The sequence below is a fragment of the Choloepus didactylus genome, chromosome X (genome assembly GCF_015220235.1).
Source record: "Choloepus didactylus isolate mChoDid1 chromosome X, mChoDid1.pri, whole genome shotgun sequence".
Taxonomy (NCBI): Eukaryota; Metazoa; Chordata; class Mammalia; order Pilosa; family Megalonychidae; genus Choloepus; species Choloepus didactylus.
In genome coordinates this window covers 163,321,475-163,344,740 of record NC_051334.1, presented here as the reverse complement: position 1 = coordinate 163,344,740, position 23,266 = coordinate 163,321,475, and the positions used below count along the sequence as shown (strand labels likewise).

The window sequence follows — 23,266 nt, the reverse complement described above, 5'->3', positions numbered from 1 at the left end:
CCTCTCCCGATTTAGAAATTATATCCTTTATATTGTAATATAAAATTTTGAATTAAAATTTTAGTCCAACAATACAAGCCTTTATAGCCTGAAGAGATACTGCTGAACAATTCAAAACTCAAGATTTCCAAACCAAAAAAAAAAAAGTTATTAAATTATAGTTAATAACTTCTATATCTAAAACTTCACTTTTAGTTCTTTCAAAATATAGGAGGATGCTATCTAATTCTGGAATGCTGTCTATATCTAATTTGTCAATTGGACCTAGTGTGTTTGTTCATTTACTACCATTTTACTAGTTTTACCTAGCCATCAGTTTCAAGTGATATCTGAGGAGTTAGCATGGTCCTAATACCTTCCATTATTAGACAAAGAGGCCATTAAAGTTCGTTTTCTCTGATCAAGTTCTCTGCACCATGATCACCAAATATACCTACTACTATTGCAGTAAGCTGCCTCCTTTTGAGGTAACTTGAAAACTTACGGCCGCTTTTAACCAATTTTACCAACTTCTCTTCTTTCATCCTGCCTAAAATAGAGTTTGCACATGACCTGCTTACTTTATGAACTTCCCCATTCTCCTGGATTGAATTTTTTCCATTTCTGAAAGATGCATTTTTCATGTAGTAGTGTCTTTGATGTTACAAGCTACTTGTGCCTCTCCTCACTCACCTCCAGTACCCACATGACACAAATACATTTGAGCTTCCCATATGGGCTTTTAAAAATAGTTTAGATTTCTAGTAGGTTACCAATGCCTCTTTAATGCTCACATTTTGTTATAATAACTTCTCAAAAACTTGAATGCCATCATTATTAATTTTCTTGGTGTTGTCTCTCTTATTAACACATTGGAATTCACATTGATTACTATTACATAGTGGCTAACCCACAGTTCCTCTTCCTACTTTTGGAGATATTTGCTCTCTTTGTAGTACCTTGTGGCAAAAATACCCACCAAATATTTTCGTGACAAGTTCACCTGCCTATAACTTCCTAAATTCAGTGGACTTTGAAAATGAATAAAAATGACTCTCAGTTTTTCTGATGCACCTGCAAAACTAATCTAAAATTTGAAAATACATCATTAACTAAAAAATACATAGTATGTACCTTCGAAAACTAAAACTGATAACATACTCTTGATTGGGAAGCATATTCATTAACATCATCACAAAATTCTTCTGCTGTAAGAAACAAAGATTAAATCTTAATCTTCCTAATTACTGTTTTAAAAGGATTTGACTAAACAATCAACCCCAGGGAGGATACAGCTGTTCCTTGCTTTCTATGATAAATGGGTTCCTGAAAGCATGTAAATCAAAGACTGAAAAACCAAGTCATATTTTGCATTCAAAAGAAGCTCTGAAGTGAATTCTAACCCATCAAAATGGTTTAAGATTTTAAATCTAAGAATACCAAGTTGGAGACAGAAAAAGAGAGAGAACCATCATTTACATAACATTTGCAGTTCCCCACTTCCTCTTTGGGTCTAATACTTCCCATGCAAAACATCAATATTCAGGATGAGTCATGAATACATGTTTTCACTGGTACAACCTCACCTCTCTATCTGAGGGATAGAGATAGCTGCCCTATTTACTAAATCATGAATTCCTGATAGGTAATCAAGTTCTAGTTCTCCTTTTGCCAACTCCCCACAATTATTTTTTTGTTTTTTTTTTAAGTTTTTATTCCATAATCTTAAACTTAACTCTTTAATCCAGCTAGACTTGGAAGGGAAGGATAATGTAGAACCCAAAGAACAGCAGTGAGAGCACAAAGATAATAGGATACTGAGAACAGACCAGGGGTGGTGGGGTGCTCTCCTGAGCTACAGAAGAAGAGTCTGGTGGTTAAGACAAGACATAAATCAAATTTATTAGACATGTCCAAAGTTGGCAAGGTGATCTTCTTGCTGATCTTACCATTTCTGGACCCAAAGTGCTCCATAGCTTCTACAATGTTCATGCCCTCTTTTACCCTGCGAGAGACCATGTGCTTGCCATCCAACCACTCAGTCTCAGCAGTGCAGACGGAAAACTGGGAACCATTTGTGTTGGGTCCAGGACTGGCCATGAACAAGATTCCAGGACCCATATGCTTCAGGATGAAGTTCACATCACCCATAGATGGACTTGCCATCAGTGCTGTTATGGCGTGTGAAGCCATTACCCTGGCACATAAAGCAAGGAATAATTCTGTGAAAGCAGAAACCCTTATTACCAAATCCTTTCTCCCCAGTGCTCAGAGCATGAAAATTTTCTGCTCTCTTTGGAATTTTGTCTGCAAATAGCTCGGAGACACGGCCCAAGGGCTCACTGGAGATGCTGAAGAACATGGTGGAGTTGACTATGGCTGCAGGAAGGGCGCTGCGGTGATGGGCAGCAGCATCTGCAAAGCCTCTCCAAGCGTTTTAAACCTGAGCATCCTAAATCCTTATTAAGACAGGTTTCCTTTCTGTTTTTAGGGCAAGGGCAAGAGTCAAGTAAATGAATGGTAAACATGCCCAATAATGCAATTAAAAAGCCAACTACAGGGCTTGGGCAAGATGGGGGCATAGAGAGGAGTGGAAGCTAAGTAGTACCCCTGGAACAACTAAAAAAAACCAGAAACAACTAGTAAATAATCCAGAAAAACTGCGGGGGGACAAACGAGACCATCCACTCATCATACACCAACCTGAATTGGGAGGAATGCCCAAGATCACAGCATAAAATCTGTAAGTAAAACCTGAGGATCCAAGTCACGAGACCCCCTCCCCCATAGCCCAAGCTGCAAAGCCTTGTGGTGCCAGAGAGAAGCTCTCTCCCAGCAAGCAAATATAGTTCAGCTGAGCTCCACCTGGGGTTTTAAGTAGCGAGTGTGAACTGCTCACTACAGGTACGAATCCCCAAAAAACAGACAGAGCCTTTGGGTGATGACTGACCTTGGAGAGCCGGAGGGTCACCTTGGAAGTGGTCTGAAGGGGACTATCTGTTTCTTTTTTGGCTCAGTGGAGAAAGCCCCAGTCATTTTCAGTTTCCAGGGCTGTGACTCAAAGAAGGGTGGAGACAGCACAAGCAGAGAGAGAGACCATTGAAATGCTAATGACCCCCCCAGGAGGTCTCTCTTCTCTAAGAGGAAAGGGGTGGGGTCCTTTCCATTCAGACCAGACCCCAGAGCCTGGGGGAACACGGCCATACCTCTTCACACCAGTCAAGAATTATAGGCTAACAGGCATCACCTGCTGGGCAGAAAAAGCACAGTGACCTGAGGCATCACAGGGTGGAGCAATTTTCTAAGACACACCCTCAGGGAAACCAGATACTGAATATTTCTTCCCTCTGGGACCTGAGCCTGTTCTGGTCTGGGAAAACCTGATTTGGATAACCAAGGAAACCACGCCTAGACAACAGAAAATTACAACCTACACTAAGAAAAACAAAGTTATGGCCCAGTCAAAGGAACAAACTTACACTTCAACTGAGATACAGGAATTTAAACAACTAATGCTAAATCAATTCAAAAAGTTTAGAGAAGATATTGCAAAAGAGATAGAGGCTGTAAAGAAAACACTGGGCATACATAAGGCAGAAATCGAAAGTTCAAAAAAACAACTAGTAGAATCTATGGAAATGAAAGCCATAACACAAGAGATGAAAGACACAATGGAAACATACAACAGCAGTTCTCAAGAGGCAGAAGAAAACACTCAGGAACTGGAGAATAAGGCACCTGAAAGCCTACATGCAAAGGAGCAGATGGAGAAAAGAATGAAAAAATAAGAGCAACGTCTCCGGGAAATTAAGGATGAAACAAAGTACAGGAATGTATGTATCATTGGTGTCCCAGAAGGACAAGAGAAGGGAAAAGGGGCAGAAGCAATAATAGAGGAAATAATTCATGAAAATTTCCCATCTGTTATGAAAGACATAAAATTGCAGATCCAAGAAGCGCAGAATACTCCAAACAGAATAGATCTGACTAGGCCTATGCCAAGACACTTAATAATCAGATTATCAAATGTCAAAGACAAAGAGAGAATCCTGAAAGCAGCAAGAGAAAAGCAATCCATTACATACAAAGGAAGCTTAATAAGACTATGTGTGGATCTCTCAGCAGAAACCATGGAGGCAAGAAGGAAGTGGTGTGATATATTTACGATACTGAAAGAGAAAAACCGCCAACCAAGAATCCTATATCCAGCAAAGCTGTCCTTCAAATATGAGGGAGAGCTCAAAATATTTTCTGACAGACAATGAGAGACTTTGTGAACAAGACACCCGCCCTACAGGAAATACTAAAGGGAGCACTAGAGAGTGATAGAAGACAGGAGTGCATGGTTTGGAACACAATTTTGGGAGACGGTAGCACAACAATGTAAGTACACTGAACAAAGATAACTATGAATACGGTTGAGAGATGAAGGTTGGGAGTATGTGAGACACCAGAAGAAAGGAGGAAAGATAAAGACTGGGACTGTGTAACTTGGTGAAATCTGGAGTGTTCAACAATTATGATAAAATATACAAATATGTTCTTTTATGAGGGAGAACAAGCAAATGTTAACCTTGCAAGGTGTTAAAAATGGGGAGGCATTGGGGGAGGGATGCAATCAACATAAACTAGAGACTGTAACTAATAGAATCATTGTATTATTCTTCCTTTAATGTAACAAAGGTGATATACCAAGGTAAATGCAGATAAGAGGGGGGGATAGGGAAGTCATGTTAGACACTTGACATTGGTGGTATTGTCTGATTCTTTACTCTACTTTGACTTAAGGTTATTTTTCCTTTTGCTGCTTCCTAGATGTCATTTTTTTCCCTCTTTCTTTTGCCTCTCTACCTTCTTTGACTCTCCCTCCTGCCTTGTGGAAGAAAAGTAGATGCCCTTATATAGATAGTGGTGAAGGTGGTGAACACATAAATATATGACCATACAGACAACCATCGATTATATACTTAGGACGAAATGTATGGTGAGTGAACAAAACCATATTAAAAAAAAATGGGTTGATGACAAAACCTTGAGGGCAATATACTGAGTGAAATAAGCCAGACACATAAGGACAATTATTGCAGGGTCTCACTGATAGGAACTAGTTATGATAAGTAAACTCATAGACATGAAATATAAGGTACAAAGATATAGGATGAGGCTTAAGAATGGGGAGCGGTTGCTTAGTATGAGCAGAATGTTCAACTAGGATGAACTTAAATGTTTGGAAATGAACAGACATGTCAGTAGCAAGATGTGAGAATAACTAACAGTGATGAATGGTGTGTGAATGAGGTGGAAAGGGGAAGCTCAGAGTCATATATGTCACCAGAAGGAAAGTTGGAGGTCAAAAGATGGGAATGTATGAAACTAAATCCTATGGTGGGCAATGTCCATGACAAACTCTACAAATACTAGAAATAGCTTCCATGAACCAGAACAAATGTATGACAATACATTAATTAGAAGTTAATAATAAAGGGGCATATAGGGAAGAAATATATACCTATTGCAAACTATATACTACAATTTGTAGTATTTCAACATTCTTTCATAAACAGTAACAAATGTACTATACCAACACTACAGGTCAACAATTGAGGGGGGTTGGTTAGGGATAGGGGAGGATTCGAGTTTCCTTTTCTTTTTCTTTTTTTTTCTTTTTTTTTCCATCTTTCACTTTATTTCTTGTCTGGAGTAATGAAAAGTTTCTAAAAATTGAACAAAAATTAAGTGTGGTGATGGATGCACAGCTGTATGAGGGTACCAGGGGCAAGTGATTATACACTTTGGATCTTTGAATAATTGTATGGTATCTGAACAATCCCAATAAAAATTAAAAAAAAAAAAAAGCCAACTACATAAAGAAGCTGTTTTACCTAATGATTCACATTGATTTTTAGAGTCTTGGAGAAAATCAAGTCATCACTCTCCCCAGCCAGATCAAATATTTTTTTAAAGAATATTAAAATTTCCATGTCTTTTTATTTCTACTTCACAATTACAATTTTCTACTCTATTTGTGTTTGCATTGCCTTCCCAAAGCCACAGCCCAGGAAGCAGCTCCAAGTTCTGTAGCAGAAAATAGGAGGAACTGCTAAATTAACTTCAACTGATTTATAACTAATGGTAGATGATATATATATATGTCCCACAAAAACAGATCTATGAAAAGGAAAAACTCATAGAGCCACCTCAGGACATTCACATTTTTTCTTGACCTTCTTTATCAGTCCTTTGCCTTGGATTTGAACCCTACAGCTCTAAGTACATTGTTACAAATTTAAGACATAGACAATAGGTATCATTACTACCAAAAAACAACAACTATTCAGTATGGAATTATTCTTAGGAAGTCCAAGAGGGAATAATGTAAGGTGGTCATTTTGCTTCTTTACTTTGAAAAGTCAGAGGCAGATGCAAGAAGGTTTCTTGCATAGTTAGGTCATAGAAATGGAGGGCTGGAAGACTCCAGAAGATTCTCTAGTTCATACCAATCCTGGCTGCGCATTAGAATCACCTGTACAACTTTTTTTTTAATTCATTTTGAGATATATTCACATACCACGCAGTCATACAAAACAAATCGTACATTCGATTGTTCACAGTACCATTACATAGTTGTACATTCATCACCTAAATCAATCCCTGACACCTTCATTAGCATACATACAAAAATAAGAATAATAATTAAAGTGAAAAAGGGAAATTAAAGTAAAAAAGAACACTGGGTGCCTTTGTTTGTTTGCTTGCTTGTTTCCTTCCCCAATTTTTCTACTCATCCATCCATAAACTAGACAAAGGGGAGTGTGGTCCTTAAGGCTTTCCCAATCCCATTGCCACCCCTCATAAGCTACATTTTTATACAATCGTCTTCAAGATTCATGGGTTCTGGGTTGTAGTTTGATAGGTTCAGGTATCTACCACCAGCTACCCCAATTCTTTAGAACCTAAAAAGGGTTGTCTAAATTGTGCGTAAGAATGCCCACCAGAGTGACCTCTCGGCTCCTTTTGGAATCTCTCTGCCACTGAAGCTTATTTCATTTCCTTTCACATCCCCCTTTTGGTCAAGAAGATGTTCTCCATCCCACGATGCCGGGTCTACATTCCTCCCCGGGAGTCATATTCCACGTTGCCAGAGAGATTCACTCCCCCGGGTGTCAGATCCCACGTAGCGGGGATGGCAGTGATTTCACCTTTCAAGTTGGCTTAGGTAGAGAGAGAGGGCCACATCTGAGCAACAAAGAGGCATTCGGGAGGAGGCTCTTAGGCACAAATATAGGGAGGCCTAGCCTCTCCTTTGGAGCAACAGTCTTCCCAAGGGTAAATCCTGTGGTAGAGGGCTCAGCCCATTAAACCACCAGTCCCCTATGTCTGAGAGCACATCAGCAACCATCGAGGTGGGGTAGGCCAATACCCCTGCATTCTCCACCAGCTCCTCAAGGGGGCTCTGCATATTTTTTTCCTTGTTTAATTTATTTTTAATTAATTCTTTTTTTTTAAATCAACTATAAAAAATTAAATTTAGAAAATTAAAAAAAAACCCATACAACTTTTAAAAATGCAGATGACTAGGCCCTATCACAAACCTCCTGATTCAAAATCTCTGAGATTGGGACCCAGCAATCAGTATTTCTTAAAAAGCACCTGTGCCAGTTTGAATGTATTGTGTCCCCCAAATGCCATTATCTTTGTGGTCTTGTGTGGGGCAGACGTTTTTGGTGCTGGTTGGATTTGCTTGGAATGTGCCCCACCCAGCTGTGGGAGATGATTTTGATGAGATGTTCCCATGGAGGCGTGGCCCTGCCCATTCGGGGTGGGCCTTGATCAGTGGAGCTATATAAATGAGCTGACTCAGAGAGAGGAAAGAGAGTGCAGCTGGGAGTGATGTTTTGAAGAGGAGCAAGCTTGCTAGAGAGGAATGTCCTGGGAGAAAGCCGTTTTGAGGCCGGAGCTTTGGAGCAGATGCCAGCTGCCTTCCTAGCTAACAGAGGTTTTCCGGAGGCCATTGGCCATCCTCCGGTGAGGGTACCCGATTGTTGATGTGTTACCTTGGACGCTTTGTGGCCTTAAGACTGTAATTGTGTAGTGAAATAAACCCCCGTTTTATAAAAGCCTATCCATCTCTGGTGTTTTGCATTCTGCAGCATTAGCAAACTAAGATTTTGGTACCAGAGAAGTGGGGTGCTTTTGCTGCTGAGTTTGCAAATACCAAACATGTTGGAACGGCTTTTCAAATGGATAAGGGGAAGATTCTGGAAGAATTGTGAGGAGCTTGATAGAAAAGGCCAAAACTGCTTTAAAGAGACTGTTTGTGGAAATATGGACTCTAAAGATACTTCTGATGAGGACTTGAGCAGAAATGATGAATGTGTTGTTGCAAACTGGAAGAAAGGTGATCCTTGTTTTAAAGTGGCAGAGAATTTGGCAAAATTGAGTCCTGGTGTCAGATGGAAGGAAGAATCTGGAAGCAACAACCTGGAATACTTAGCTGAGGAGATCTCCAGACTACGTGTGGAGGACATATCCTGGCTTCTCCTTGCAGCTTATAGTAAAATGCGAGCAGAGAGAGATAAACTTAGAACTGAACTCTTGGGTTCAAAGAAACCAGAAGTTGATGGCTTGGAAAATTACAGGCTTCCAGGGGGTGGAATCCCAGAAGCTACAGCCCAACATGAGGATGTAACCAAACATGGAACCCAGCCGCCATTTCAGTACAAGCCAAGATTGGAAAAGGAGTTAAGCAGAAAGGATTTGTGGAAAGTCCTATTGTCTGATGGCTTTGACCCCTGCATGCTTCATGCAAAGCCAACAGAATTTTTGCGAGATCTTTATAGACAGAGCCATTGCCGGTCTGGACTGGAGGAGACAGCCAAGGAAAAAATTAAAGGAAAAATCTCTTCAAAGACAGAGCCATGGAGGTTGAGGTCTGGAGTCAGGAGGTCTCGGGCTGGGAGAGCGGAGCAGCCCACATGCATGGAAAGGGTGAGTTTGCCCTGGAGGTCGAAGGCGGGCTTTCCGCCTCGATGCTCTGGAAGAGTTTTGCCACCTCAGGTCCCAAAGAGGGTGGAGCACATTTCCAGGGAATTGAGGAGAGCCTGGCTGCCACCCCACTGTTCTGAAGGGGTTGAGCGTGTGCCCCGGAGATGGAAGGGAATCCGGGAGCTGCCCAGAGGTTTGAGGAGGGTGGAGCCGAGAAGGTGGTCTCCCCAATGTGTGGAAATGTTGGAGCACTCACCCAAGCATTTGGAGAAGAAACAGCTGCCAAAAAGGCCCTTGGGAAGGGTTAGGCTCCCGCTCTCTCAAGCCCCAAGGATGCAACGTTGTTCTGTTAATGACTCTCAGACTTTGAAATCTAATGGAGTTTGTCCTTCGGGTTTTAAGAACTGTTTTGGTCCTGTTAACCCTGTTTTCCTTCCTGTTTCTCCTTATGGCAATGGGAATGTTTATCCTATGAATGTCCCTCCTTTGTATATTGGAAGCATATAACTTGTTCTAAATCCACAGATCCAAAGCTAAAGGAAAAGTATGCCTTAGGACTGACCACGCCTAAATTGATTTTGATGGGATTTTGTACTTAACTTTTGTTACTGAAATGATTTGAGATATTGTGATGAAATGAATGTATTTTGTATTTGGAAAGATAATGTCATTTTGGGTTCCAGGGGGTGGAATGTGCCAGTTTGAATGTATTGTGTCCCCCAAATGCCATTATCTTTGTGGTCTTGTGTGGGGCAGACGTTTTTGGTGCTGGTTGGATTTGTTTGGAATGTGCCCCACCCAGCTGTGGGAGATGATTTTGATGAGACGTTCCCATGGAGGCGTGGCCCTGCCCATTCGGGGTGGGCCTTGATTAGTGGAGCTATATAAATGAGCTGACTCAGAGAGAGGAAAGAGAGTGCAGCTGGGAGTGATGTTTTGAAGAGGAGCAAGCTTGCTAGAGAGGAACGTCCTGGGAGAAAGCCGTTTTGAGGCCGGAGCTTTGGAGCAGATGCCAGCTGCCTTCCTAGCTAAGAGAGGTTTTCCGGAGGCCATTGGCCATCCTCCGGTGAGGGTACCCGATTGTTGATGTGTTACCTTGGACGCTTTGTGGCCTTAAGACTGTAATTGTGTAGTGAAATAAACCCCCGTTTTATAAAAGCCTATCCATCTCTGGTGTTTTGCATTCTGCAGCATTAGCAAACTAAGACAGCACCCCAAATGATTTGTATGTAGTCATTTTGGCACCAGTCTTGAGATCAGCATTTGGAAACCACTGACCGGAAAGATCTGAAAATTGTATCCCTGATTTCAGATAACTCATTGCCCCTATTTTCCTCTGGGAAGCTTGTTGCTATCTAACTCTGTACACTAAAAGTGAACAACTTGGAGTACAATAAAGGCAAAAGGAATTTGGTACACACACATACACATGCAAATGCATATATATTTTAAAAATTGTCTGCAATACCTTTAAGGATAAATCCCTAAAACAAGTGGCTACTCTCAAATAAGACTAGAAATGTAATATTTATCAAAACACAAACAAAACAGCCCATACCGTTTGTGCATTCTTTTCTTCATGCATGTTTTTATCTTATTACTCATCTACCCATACACTCCACAAAGGGAGTGTCAGTCACAAAGTTTTACAATCACATGGTCACAGGATAAAAGCTATATAGATATACAATCATCATCAAGAATCAAGTCTACAGTATTACAGTTCAACAGTTTCAGGTATTTCCTTCTGGCTATCCTGATATACTAGAAACTAAAAAGAAATACCTATATAATGAGTCAGAAGTCATAATTGTGTTAAATCCTAACTTCCTTTTTACAACTCCTCCCTCTCATTTGATCATTTTCTCTCAATCTTCAAGGTTATCTGAGCAATGACCATTTTAACTTCTTTATGTTGGAAAGTGGTGTTGACCTTATGGGGTAGAGGAATGAAACTGGTTTATGTTCTTGGAGAGACTGGTACCTCTGGGATTTAGGGCTTAACTGGCATAGGAACAATCTGGAGGCCTTAAGTTGTGTATGTATTCTTGAACATCTTTTTATCAAATAAAGTCAACATAATAATAGGGTGTATAGAAGGTTAAGTTGTGATTTATGCAGAGTTTTTTAGGGTAACAGCCAACACTGACAGTAAAGGTTTACATCTAGTCAGCCAGTAGAAAAGGGGTGTGAGGAATTTGTGGTCAGGAGAAACAAGATTATAGAGATCGTTAGAATTAGCCTAGGGGTTCTAGCAACCTGGAGACCTGGAGAGCCAAAGGTGGGAAAGAACCAAAGGTAAAGAATCTAGTTTATTTGAGCCTGGGACTGACAGTAAAAACAATAGATTTAAGGAAGAGAATGTGGACTTCTCAGGGGATTTGACCAGGAAGGGGTGAGCTCAGTTGGCTTGAAAGAACCTTCAAGAACCAAGAACCAAGCTGCCTCTTACAGCCCATACTATGAAGGCTCTACTATAAGATATTTTTCAAAAAATTTGTAATTCTAGTAACATATATACAACTAATGTTTCCCCTTTTAAACAAATTAAAATACATATAATTCAGGGCTGTTAATTATGTTCACAATGCTGTGCTACCATCACTACCATCCATTACCAAACTCTGTACATTTTAATCATTAACTCCCTTTTCCCTACCCCATCCTGTCCCCTGGTAACTTATATTCTAGTCTCTATGAGTTTGCATATTCTAATTATTTCAAATCAGTGAGATAATAGAATATTTGTCCTTTTCTGTCTGGTTTATTTCACTCAACCTGATGCCTTCAAGATTCATCCATGTTGTCGCAAGTATCAGAATTTCATTCCTTTTTATGGCTGAACAATATTCAGCCATAAATATTCCATTGTATATATATATACCATATTTTCTTTATACATTAATTGGTTGATGGACATGGGTTGCTTCCATCTTTGGCAACTGTGAATAATGGCACTCTGAACACTGGTATGAAAGTATTTGTTCCAGTCCCTGCTTTCAATTCTTTTAAGTATATCCTAGAATTGTACTGCCAGGTCATATGGTAATTCTATACTTAACTTTCTGAGGAACCGCCAAACTGTCTTCCATGGTGGCTGCACCATTTCACATTCCCACCAGCAATGAATGATGTTCCTGTTTCTCCATATTCTCTACTATACTTGTCATTTTCTGATGCTTTTAATAGTAGCCATTCTAGTGGGTGTGAAATGGTATCTCACTGTGGTTTTGATTTGCATTTCCCTAATAGCTAGTGATGTTGAGCATCTTTTCATATGTTTTGATCCACTTGTATTTTCTTTTCAGGAAAGTGTCTGTCCATGTCTTTTTCCCATTTTTTAACTGGGTTGTTTGTCTTTCTGTTGTTGAGTTCTAGGATTTCTTTATATATTCTGGATATTAACTCCTTATTGGGTACATGGTTTCCAAATATTTTCTCTCATTGAGTAGGTTGTTTTACTCTGATGATAAAATCCTCTGAGGCACAGAAGTCTTTAACTTTGATGAGGTACAATTTATCTAGTTATTCTTTTGTTGCTTGGGCTTTAGGTGTAAAGTCTAAGAAACCAATGCCTAATGCAAGGTCCTGAAGATGCTTCCCTATGCTTTCTTCTAGGAGTTTGATAGTTTTGGCTCTCATATTTAGATCTTTGATCCACTATGAGTTGATTATTGTATATGGCGTAAGGTAGGTGTGGTAGCTTGAAGCTATAGTTATGTACTCCAGAAAATGCCATGTTCTTTTAGTGCATTCCTTTGGGTGCACATCTATTGTAGGTGGGACCTTTTTTTTTTGAACTGATAAGATATTTATTTCTAAGTGAGAAATTGCATTTTTCCTATTTCTGAAAAGAGATGCTTTAAATTTCCCTCTACTTAAGGAAAGTATATCATCTCACTGAGTATAAGCAGAGCTTACTCTTTCACATCCAGTACTTGCAAGTCAAATGCTATCTTAAGAGAAGGTAAGGAGATGAAAAAAATAGGAATAATAATAATAGCTACCTTATGGAGTTACAGCATGTAGCAAGTACATGGCATCTTATTAGCACTTAATGAAATGCTCGTGAATTTAAATACATATTGAATGCATACTATTTGCCAACCACAGTGCTAGTTTCTGAGGAACAGACACTGCCCTTGCCCTTGTGAATCTTACAGTTTAATGAGAGAACCACACAAATAAATGTATGAACATAATAAGGGTGACAAGTGTATAGAGGAAAAGTACAGGGTACAGTATCAAGGCCCTGACCTAGACTAGAAGGTGAGGTCAAGGAAAACATTTGTTAGGAAGTGACATTTGGGTTCTGATCTAACGGGAAAAAATAAGGAAAAGGAAACATGGAGTGGAAGTTGTTCCAGTGAATGGGAATAGGTTACAAACAAGACAGGAGCCAACGTGGCTGGAACCAAGAGACCACTGGGGAAAGAAGGCTGGAGAGGCAGGCAAGGGCAAGATCCTGCAGGGTCAGGCAGGCCTGTTAAGGATCTTGAACTTAATCCTAAGAGCAATGAGAAACAGGTAACAGGTTATTTTAAGTAGAGTTGGTAGCATGGCTCGCATTCCTTTTTAACTTTTTTTTTTTTTCCATGAAAAATTTAAAACCTCCATATACCATCACTCATTCTCAAAAAGTATAAACATTTCAACTTTTAACATTATTTATTATAGTGAATTTTTGAGATAAAATTCACATAACATAGACTTAATCATTAACCATTAAATAATGTACAATTCAATGGCATTTAGTACATTCACAATGTTGTGTAACCATCACTTCTATCTAGTTCTAAGATGCTGTCATCACCCCGAAAGGAAACCCTGTACCCATTAAGCAGTCCCTTCTCATTTCCCTCTCCCCCAGTCACTGGAAACCACTAGTCTTCTTTCTATTTCTTTCAATCTAATGATTCTGGCTGTTTCATATAAATAGGATCTTTTTCTTTTTTAAGTCTTTGTCTGCTATGTCCAAAGTCTGGTCTTCTTCACTGATGGCTTCTATGTTTTATCTTGTTCCTTGGATGGGTCATCATTTCCTGTTTCTTTGTATGCCTTGTAATCTTTTGTTGCACACTGTACATTTTAATGCAATGACTTTGAAATTTAGTCCCTGAGCTCTCTGTTCCTTAAAGTTTGTATTCAGCTGGTGATATGACAGAGATTTCCTTGAATGCCAGGAGCTAAAAACAAACAAGCCAACACAAAAAAGACACCTTTCACAGTCTCTGCAAACTGGTTTTGTGTTGGCTGGTCTCTCCTTCAAAGCTTAGCCTGAACCTGAGGAATAGCCTGAGGTGAAAGTGAAGAATCCTCTCTGGTCTTTTCTGAGCATGCATCTTTGTCCTGGGCACGCACTCATGGCCTTAGGAATACCCCCTCCATCTCCCTTACAACCCCCCCCCCTTCATTTACATGGCTCTAAATGCTCCCTCTTCTTCCTATGAAACAGTCTCCCTGTCCAAGCTCTCTATTGTATATCTTAAAGCTGGTAATCCTGTGCCCCAGGCTGCTGTAATTTGATTATTTCTTACGCTGATTTAGCTGCCTTCAAGCTGCTCGTGTGTGTGGGGCAAGTCCTGGGATGGTGAGCCAGAGATTAGTACAGTATGGCATATGGCATAGGGGTTACCCTGCTCCTTCTGGAACTGGGATTGGGGCCCACACTGAAGAAGCAGACTGGTTCTGCCCAAGCCAGGGAGGGGATGGGGGAAGGGCCAGTAATGGCATCATGAGGTTTTCGTACCAATTTTAAGTTGCCTTTTTCTTGATTCAGCATTTGCATAGTTAATGCAACTCTTTAACTGTTTTCCAGAGGTCTAAGAAAGATGTTTCTGCCAGTTTTTGCTGTTTAAAGATTCTGTGGATGGATGGATGAAACTCTGAAGTGTCCCATTTGCCACCTTGGTGATGTCAACCCATAAATAGAATCATACAATATGCAACCTTTTGTGTCTGGCTTCTTTCACTAAGCATAATGTTTTTAAGGTTCATCCACAGTGTAGCATATATCATAACTTCCTTCCTTTTTATGGCTGAATAATATCTACTGTATGGATACACCATATTTTGTTTATCCATTCATCAGTTCATGGACATTTGGTTGTTTCCACTTTTTGGCCATTGTGAACAGTGCTGCTGTGAAACTTCGTGTACAAGTTTTTGTTTGAATACCTGTTTTCAACTCTTTTGGGTATATATCTAAAGAGTGGAATTACTGGGTCATATGGTAATTCTATGTTTAACTTTTTGCAAAACCTCTAAACTTTGTACCACCACTTTACACTCACACCAGCAACATACAAGAGTTCCAACTTCTCCACATCCTCACTGACACTTGCTATTATGCCTTTTTTTATTACAGCCATTTCAGTGTGTATAAAGTGGTATCTCATGGTTTTGATTTCCATTTCCTGATAGGTAAGTGATGTCGGGTATTTTTTCATGTGCTTATTGGCCACGCATATCTCCTTTGGAGAAATGTCTATTCAAGTTATTTGTCCATTTTTTTTCTTTTAAATTTATTTATTTATTTATTTATTTATTTTAAATTCAATTTTATTGAGATTGCTCACATACCATACAATCATCCAAAGTGCACAATCAATTGCCCACTTTACCATCATACAGCTGTGCATCCATTATTCCAGGAAAGAAATAAAAACAAAAAAGAATCCTCCAATACCCCTAACCAACTCCCTCCATTATTGACTCATAGTACTGGTATAGTACATTTGTTACTGTTGATGAAAGCATGTTAAAATACTACTAAATGTAGTACATAGTTTGCAATAGGTATATTTTTCCCTATATAACCCTCTATTAACTTCTAGTTATAATGTCATAAATTTGTTCTAGTTCATGAAAGACATTTCTAATATTTGTAGAGTTAATCACAACAATGTCCACCACAAGATTCACTGTTTAATACATTCCCATATTTAAACCTCCAACTTTCCTTCTGGTGACATATGTGGCTCTAAGCTTCCCCTTTGCACCACATTCACACAGCATTCAGCAATGTCAGTTATTCTCACAATAACATGCTACTGTCACCTCTGTCCATTTCCAAACACTTAAGCTCAACCTAGTTAAACATTCTGTTCATAATAAGCAACCACTCCCCGTTTTTAGTCTTGTTCTATATCCTGGTAACTTATATTTCATGTCTATGAGTTTACATATTATAATTAGTTCATATCAGTGAGACCACACAATATTTGCTTTTTTGTGTCTGACTTATTTCACTCAATATAGTGCCCTCAAAGTTTCTTCAGCAACCCATTTTTTGTTTGTTTGTTTTTTTAAGATGGTTTTGTTCACCCACCAAACACTCTGTCCTAAGGAAACAATCGATGGTTCCCTGCATAATCACATATTTATGCATTCACCACCATCACCACTATCTATATAAGGACATCTCCATTTCTTCTACAAAGAAGGAGGAAGTCAAAGAAGGTGGAGAGATGAAAGAAAAAGAAAGAAAAAAATGACAGCTAAAAAGCAACAAAAGGAAAGATATAATTAAACTAAAGTACAATAAAAGAGCCAGACAACATCACCAATACCAAGAGTCCCACACCCCTCCCTTATATCCCCTTCTTATAGGCATTTAGCTTTGGTATATTGCCTTTGTTACATTAAATGAAGCATAATACAATGTTTCTCTAAACTATAGTCTCTAGTTTGCATTGATTGTATTTTTCTCCAATATCACCCCATTTTTTAACACCTTGCAAGGGTGACATTCGTTTGTTCTCCCTCAGGTAAAAACATATTTGTACATTTTATCACAATTGTTGAGCACTCTAGGTTTCACCGAGTTATACAGTCCCAGTCTTTATCTTTCCTCTTTCTGGTGTCCCACATGTTTCTAACCTTCCTCTTTCAACCATACTCACAGTCATCTTTGTTCAGTGTACTTACATTGCTGTGCTCCTATCTGCCAAAATTGTGTTCCAACCTCTCACTCCTGTCTTTTCCTTTCTGTCTGTAGTGCTCCCTTTAGTGTTTCCTGTAGAGCAGGTATCTTGTTCACAAACTCTGTCATTGTCTGTTTGTTTTTAAACTCTCCCTCATATTTGAAGGACAGTTTTGCCAGATGTAAGATTATTAGTTGATGGTTTTTCTCTTTCGGTATCTTAAATATATCACACCACTTCCTTCTTGCCTCTATGGTTTCTACTGAGAAATCCGCACATAGTCTTATCAAGCTTCCTTTGTATGTGATGGATCACTTTTCTCTTGCTGCTTTCAGGATTCTCTTTGTCTTTGATGTTTGATAATCTGATTATTAAGTGTCTTGGTGTAGGTCTATTCAGATCTATTCTGTTTGGGGTACACTGCACTTCTTGGATCTGTAATTTTATGTCTTTCATAAGAGTTGGGAAATTTTCATTATTTCCTTTATTATTGCTTCTGCCCCTTTTCCCTTCTCTTCTCCTTCCGGGACACCCATGTCATGTACATTCATTTGCTTCATGTTGTCATTCAATTCCCTGAGACGTTGCTCATTTTTCCATTCTTTTTCCTATCTGTTCTTTTGTGTTTAGGATTTCAGGTGTCTTGTTCTCCAGTTCCTGAGTGTTTTCTTCTGCCTCTTGAACTCTGCTGTTGTATGTCTCCATTGTGTTTTTCATCTCTTGTGTTGTGCCTTTCATTTCCATAGATTGTTCCAGTAGTTTTTGCAAACTTTTGATTTCTACCTTATGTTCAGCCAGTGTTTTCTTTATATCCTTCATCTCTTTTGCCACATCTTCCCTTAACTTGTTGACTTGGTTTTTGATAGGATTTAGCATATTTTTTTTGAAAATCTTTAATTGATTGTTTCATTAAAGTGAAACAATATCTCAATTCTATCTTAATTGAGGTGTAAGTTTGTTCCTTTGGCTGGGCCATAGCTTCGTTTTTCCTAATGTAATTTGTAATTTTCTGTTGTCTAGGCATCTGGTTTCCTTGGTTATCCCAATCAGATTTTCCCAGACTAGACTGGGTTCAGGTCGCAGATTAGGGCTATATTCAGAGTCAAGTTTCCCTGGGGGACTGTGTCTTAGAAGATTGACAGACTTTCCTGTGAGGCCTCTAGCCGCTGTGCTTTTTGTAACCTGCCCAGCAGGTGGCGTCTGTCAGCCTGTCGCTTCCAACTTGGGTAAGGAGGTGTGGCCCCTTTAATTCTTAGCTTAGTTTGTTTCTGTTTTGACTATTTTCCCCCAGGCCCCAGGGTCTGAGTTCTGAAGGGCAGGCCGGCACTAGAGCTGGGCCCCACCTCCTTCCTCTTAGGGAAATACACCCCCTAGGAAGTTATCTTCTGCATTTTGAATAGCCCCTTTGTCTCTCTAACTCTGTAACTCCACCCCTGTCTGGTTCAGAGTGTTGTAAACTGAAAATGGCCACTCAGGTTGAGAGAAGAGAAAAAAGGACAAGAAAGCCCCCTTTCAGAGCCAGTCCACGGCCCCCCAGTTTCGCCTTTCAGTCAGATAGAGCACCCGGTCCTCTGGGCTCCCTCTCCCGGGGCACTGGTCCTCTGGTTCTCCATGGTCAGTCTCTAAAAGCCTCTGTATTTTTCTTTTTTTTTTTAATTAATTTTTTTTCCTGTCAGCTCCACCTCCTCTTCGCTGGGAGTGAGCTCAGGGTACTTTGCTGCTTGTTAGAGTTTTGTGTTTGTAGCTCGTATTCAGCAGTCCAATTTTGTTAATTAAAACCCCAGTTGGAGCTGGGCTGAGCTATATTTGCTTGCTCCAAGAATGCTGCTTTCTCCCACAATGAGGTCCTGCAGATCAGCCTGCTGTGGGAGGAGGGGGCTCCTAGCACAGGTATGCAGTTTTCACTTACAGATTTTATGCTGTGATCTCAGGCATTCCTCCCAATCCAGGTTGGTATATGTGTGGACAGTCATGGCTGTCCCCCAGTGGTTGTTCCAGATTATTTACTAGTTGTTCCTGGTTGTTTATTAGTTGCTCCAGGAGACTAACTAAATTCCACACCCCTCTATGCTGCCATCTTACCCCTCTCCTCTACTTGTCCATTTTTAAATTAGGTTATTATTGATTTGTAAGAATTCTTTATATATTCTAAATACAGATACCTTATTAGACATGATTCACAAATATTTCCCCTCATTCCATTGGTTGTCTTTTCACTTTCTAAACATTTTGTTTAGCCGTTCATCTGCTGATGGATATTTGGGTTGTTTTCACCTTTTGGCTACTGTGAAGAATGCTGTGAACTTTATTGTACTAATATCTGTCTGAGTCTCTGTGTTCAATTCTTTTGGATATAAACCTAGGAATGGAATTGCTGGATCATATGGCAATTCTATGTTTAATTTTTTAAGGAACTTCCAAAGTTTTTGCACAGGGCATGAACCATTTTACATTCCCACCAGGAACTACAAGGGTTCCAATTTCTCCATATCTTCACCAATACTTGTTATTTTCTGTCTTTTTGACAGTAGACATCCTAATGGGTGTGACGTGGTATCTCATTGTGGTTTTGATTTGTATTTCCCTAACGACTAATGATATCGAACATCTTTTCATGTGCTTTTTGGCCATCTGTATATCTTCTTTGGAGAAATGTTTATTCAAATTCTTTGTCCATTTTTGAACTGCGCTGTCTCTTTGTTGTTGAGTTATAATAGTTCTTTATATATTCTAAATAGAAATCCCTTATCAGATATATGATTTGGAATCATTTTCTTCCATTCTGTGTATTGTCTTTTCACATTGTTGACAGTATCTTTTGATGCACAAAAGTTTTTAATTTTGATGAAGTCCTGTTTCTTTTATTTCTTGTTACATACTTTTGATATCATATCTAAGAATCCATCGCCAAATCTAAGGTCATGAATATTTACTCCTGTGTTTCCTTCTAAGAGTTTAAACGTTTAGCTTTTATATTTAGGGCTTTGATCCATTTTGAGTTATTTTTTTTCATATGGTGTAAGGTAGAGATCCAATTTCATTCTTGTACATGTGACTATCCAGTTGTCCACCAGCACCATTTGTTGAAGAGACTAGTCTTTCCCCATTCAATGTTCTTGGCAGCCTTTCCCTGTCACATAATAGGCCCCCAATTTGTAGCAGCTATCACTGTGCTGGCTCTCTTCATAGTTACAAGTAGGTTTAGCCTCTCCTTTGCAGTAACAAGCTTCATAAGGGCAAGCCCCAAGATCGAGGGCACAGCCTACTAAACTGGTAGTCCCCAATGCTTGTGAGAGTATTAGGAATTCCCCAGGTGGGGAAGTTTAATATTTCCACATTTTCCCCCAGTCCCTCAAGGGGGCTTTGCAAATACTTTTTATTCTCTGCCCAAATTACTCTGGGATGTATCATGGCTTCACACTACCTTGTACAAACCAACCAGATCTCACCCCCTATTCAAGGTTCCATGCAATTATGGTGTTTGAATAAACTGACCATACAAGTTACATTATATAGCATGCTACAGAAAACATAGATTTTCCACCAAATAAACATCTCTTCCTTTGGTCTCACAAAATAGTTGAAGTTGTAAAACACAGTCAATATCAACCTTTTCCCTTTAGTCTGGTTTATCTTAGCCCTAACCAAGACCATTTTGTTCAAATCTCTTATTAAAGTGTGATCTCTTTTTTAGCTTCTTTAACAGTTGCTGTATGGGGTAATGCTGACATTCATAGCTTCTAATCCATTTACTTTTAAAGCAACTACTGATAATGCAGGACTTTCTCCTTCCATTTTGCTATTTTAATCTTTGTAAGTCATACCTCTTTTGTCCCTCAGTTCTTCTGTTAATGCCCACTTTTATATTTTTTAGATTTCCTGTGTTGTACCATATTGAGTGTCTTTTCATTTCTAGCTGGTTATATTTTAATCTATTTTCCTTGTGGTTACCATGGGGTAAAGTTTACTTCCTGCATATAAAACAATCATATGATTTGATACCAACTTGAATTCAATAGCATAGATATACACTGTTCCTTCACCCCTCAGTCGCAACTTTTTTTGTACTTGTTACACATTATATCTTTGTGCATTGTATATCCAAAACCATAGATTTACCTTTACTTTTTATGTATTTGCATTTTAACACCTGTAGAAAGTAAGACATGTAGTTACACACCAAAAAATACAGTACAATAGTACTGGCATTTATTATTACCAAAATGGTTACCTTTACCAGAGTCTTTATTTCTTTATGCCGCTTTGAACCACTGTCTAGTGTCCCTTCCCTTTAGTTTGAAGAACTCCCTTTAGCATTGCTCATAGAACAGGTCTAGTGGTGATGGATTTCCTCAGCTTTTGTTTATCTGGGAATGTCTTAATTTCTCCCTCATTTATTGAGATACTCATATTGTTCATTCATTGTTTTCCTGATATCATTTAGTCTTTATTTTATTTTCCTTCATCTCCTTAACCATATTGAAAATCACTTTTTTAAAGTCTTTGTCTGGTATATCCACAGTCTGGTCCTTTTCGTTGACGTTTTCTGGATTTTCATCCTCTCTCTTTGGATGGGCCATTATTTCCTGTTTCTTTATCTTGCAGTCTTTTTGTTGCACACTGCACATGTTAATATTTTAAAGTGCTAACTCTGGGATTTATTTTGTGAGATGTTTGTTTCTTAAGTTTGTAACCAGCTGGTGATATGACTGAGATTTTCTTGAGTGTCAGCATTCCCATCAGGAATTTCCACCTAAGGTGAATGCAAAGTACAGGGTCCTTGGTCTTGTCCTGGGCTTATGCTTGCTAGTGGCCATAAGAGTTCCCCTATTTACAGGAATTTGAATGATCTCTCTTCTTCATAGGAGATAGACCTTCTCCCCTCAAGGGTGTTTCACTTCCAGACTTAAAGCAGGTAAGCCTTTGCCTCAGGCTGTCCACCTCAATTTTTTCTTACATTGCTTTCCTTGTCTCAAGCTGCATTTGCTTGGAGGACAAATTCTGGATGGGGGGGGCATGTAGGAGAATAATTTTCCAGGTCAGTCTTTCCCAGCCAGAACAAGGCCTGGGACTCACAAAGGGAGCCCTGCTAGGCTCCAGGCTTCCCTGGAGAGGGGATAAGGGGCAAGCTACCCAATGCTGCACTTTCTTCACCTGCCAAGCTAATGCAGCCATTCACCTGTCCTCCACAGCTCTCAGGAAGCATATTTTCTTTAAGTCTCCTCTGCTGCCTTTGTCCAGGGCAGGTTGGAACAATGACTGCCCTCAGAGCCAGGTCCCTAGTGATCCAAAGTCACTAATCAAAAGCCCGATCAGCCCAGGCCCACCCAGGATCTTGGGCAAGTGGATTTTTTATGTCCTTTTCTGCCATCAGCAAGCTACGCCAGGGGCTGACCCCACTGCTGCCTACTGCAAGAGTTGGGGCTAGGCAGCAGTAACCACTGTGCTGAGAGAGCAATTTACTCGTATTTACTGCAATTTACCAGCCTTTCTCCCACTCTTCCCTGGATGATATATAGTGTTTTACTGGACCTAGAGTTTTGCAGTACTTGATTCAGATAGTTCCTGCCTGTTTAATAGTTGTTCTGGTGAAGGGACTAATTCTTGGAGCTTCCTACTCTGCTATCTTTCAATAATCCACAGCTATATGATACTTTTGTCTTTTATAAGGACTGGCCTGTGTGTAGGCCTATTAGTGACTCACTGATGAGGAAGGTATACAGGAAATAATGAGTAAAGAATGTACAAATGCTATCAAGCCTTAGAAAGAAAGATCTCCTACTCCTTTAAAATTCTCATGTGATAGCACAAGGAGTGACCAGAGCAGTAAACAGAGGGTGCCCTGATAATTAATCACAGAAAAGAACCAAAATCTTTAGCCTAACAAAATGTCTAAAAACTAGATATGCACCTATTTAACTACCTATTTATCTTGCTCAGATAAGTCTTCACAAGCTAGAGATGAAATGCTTTTCTGGATCACTATCATGTCTATGCTATTACCTGTCACCTAACAAGTAGAATACATTTAAATAAAAGTCATTCTCTGGTGGTTCCATAAGTCTCAAATCAAATTACTGTTCTATTATGATTGCTTACTTTAAGATTCCTCATTTGCCCTTTGAACATTGCTAAAAATGTTTGTTGAGTATTTCCTAGTCAAGATACTACCAAAAGAAAAAAAAAATAAGAAAAATAAGGGGTTGATAAGAGCTTTGGGATGTTTTGTGTCATGATAATTTGTTTAAAATTGAGAGTGATGATTGTACAACTAAGTGAAGAAAATGTGAGACACTGTTCATCTTGGACAGAATATATGCTATGTGAAATTAGGAATCCCCTACTTAATAAATCAAGCCCTTAATCTTGAGGATTGC

At 39.4% G+C, this 23,266-nt stretch overlaps 1 protein-coding gene across 2 annotated transcripts in view; it reads right to left on the bottom strand.

Annotated features, from left to right (window-relative positions):
* STK26 (serine/threonine kinase 26) overlaps positions 1-23,266 on the bottom strand; it is a 79,758-nt gene that overhangs the window by 32,749 nt on the left and 23,743 nt on the right. The window lies entirely within an intron of this gene.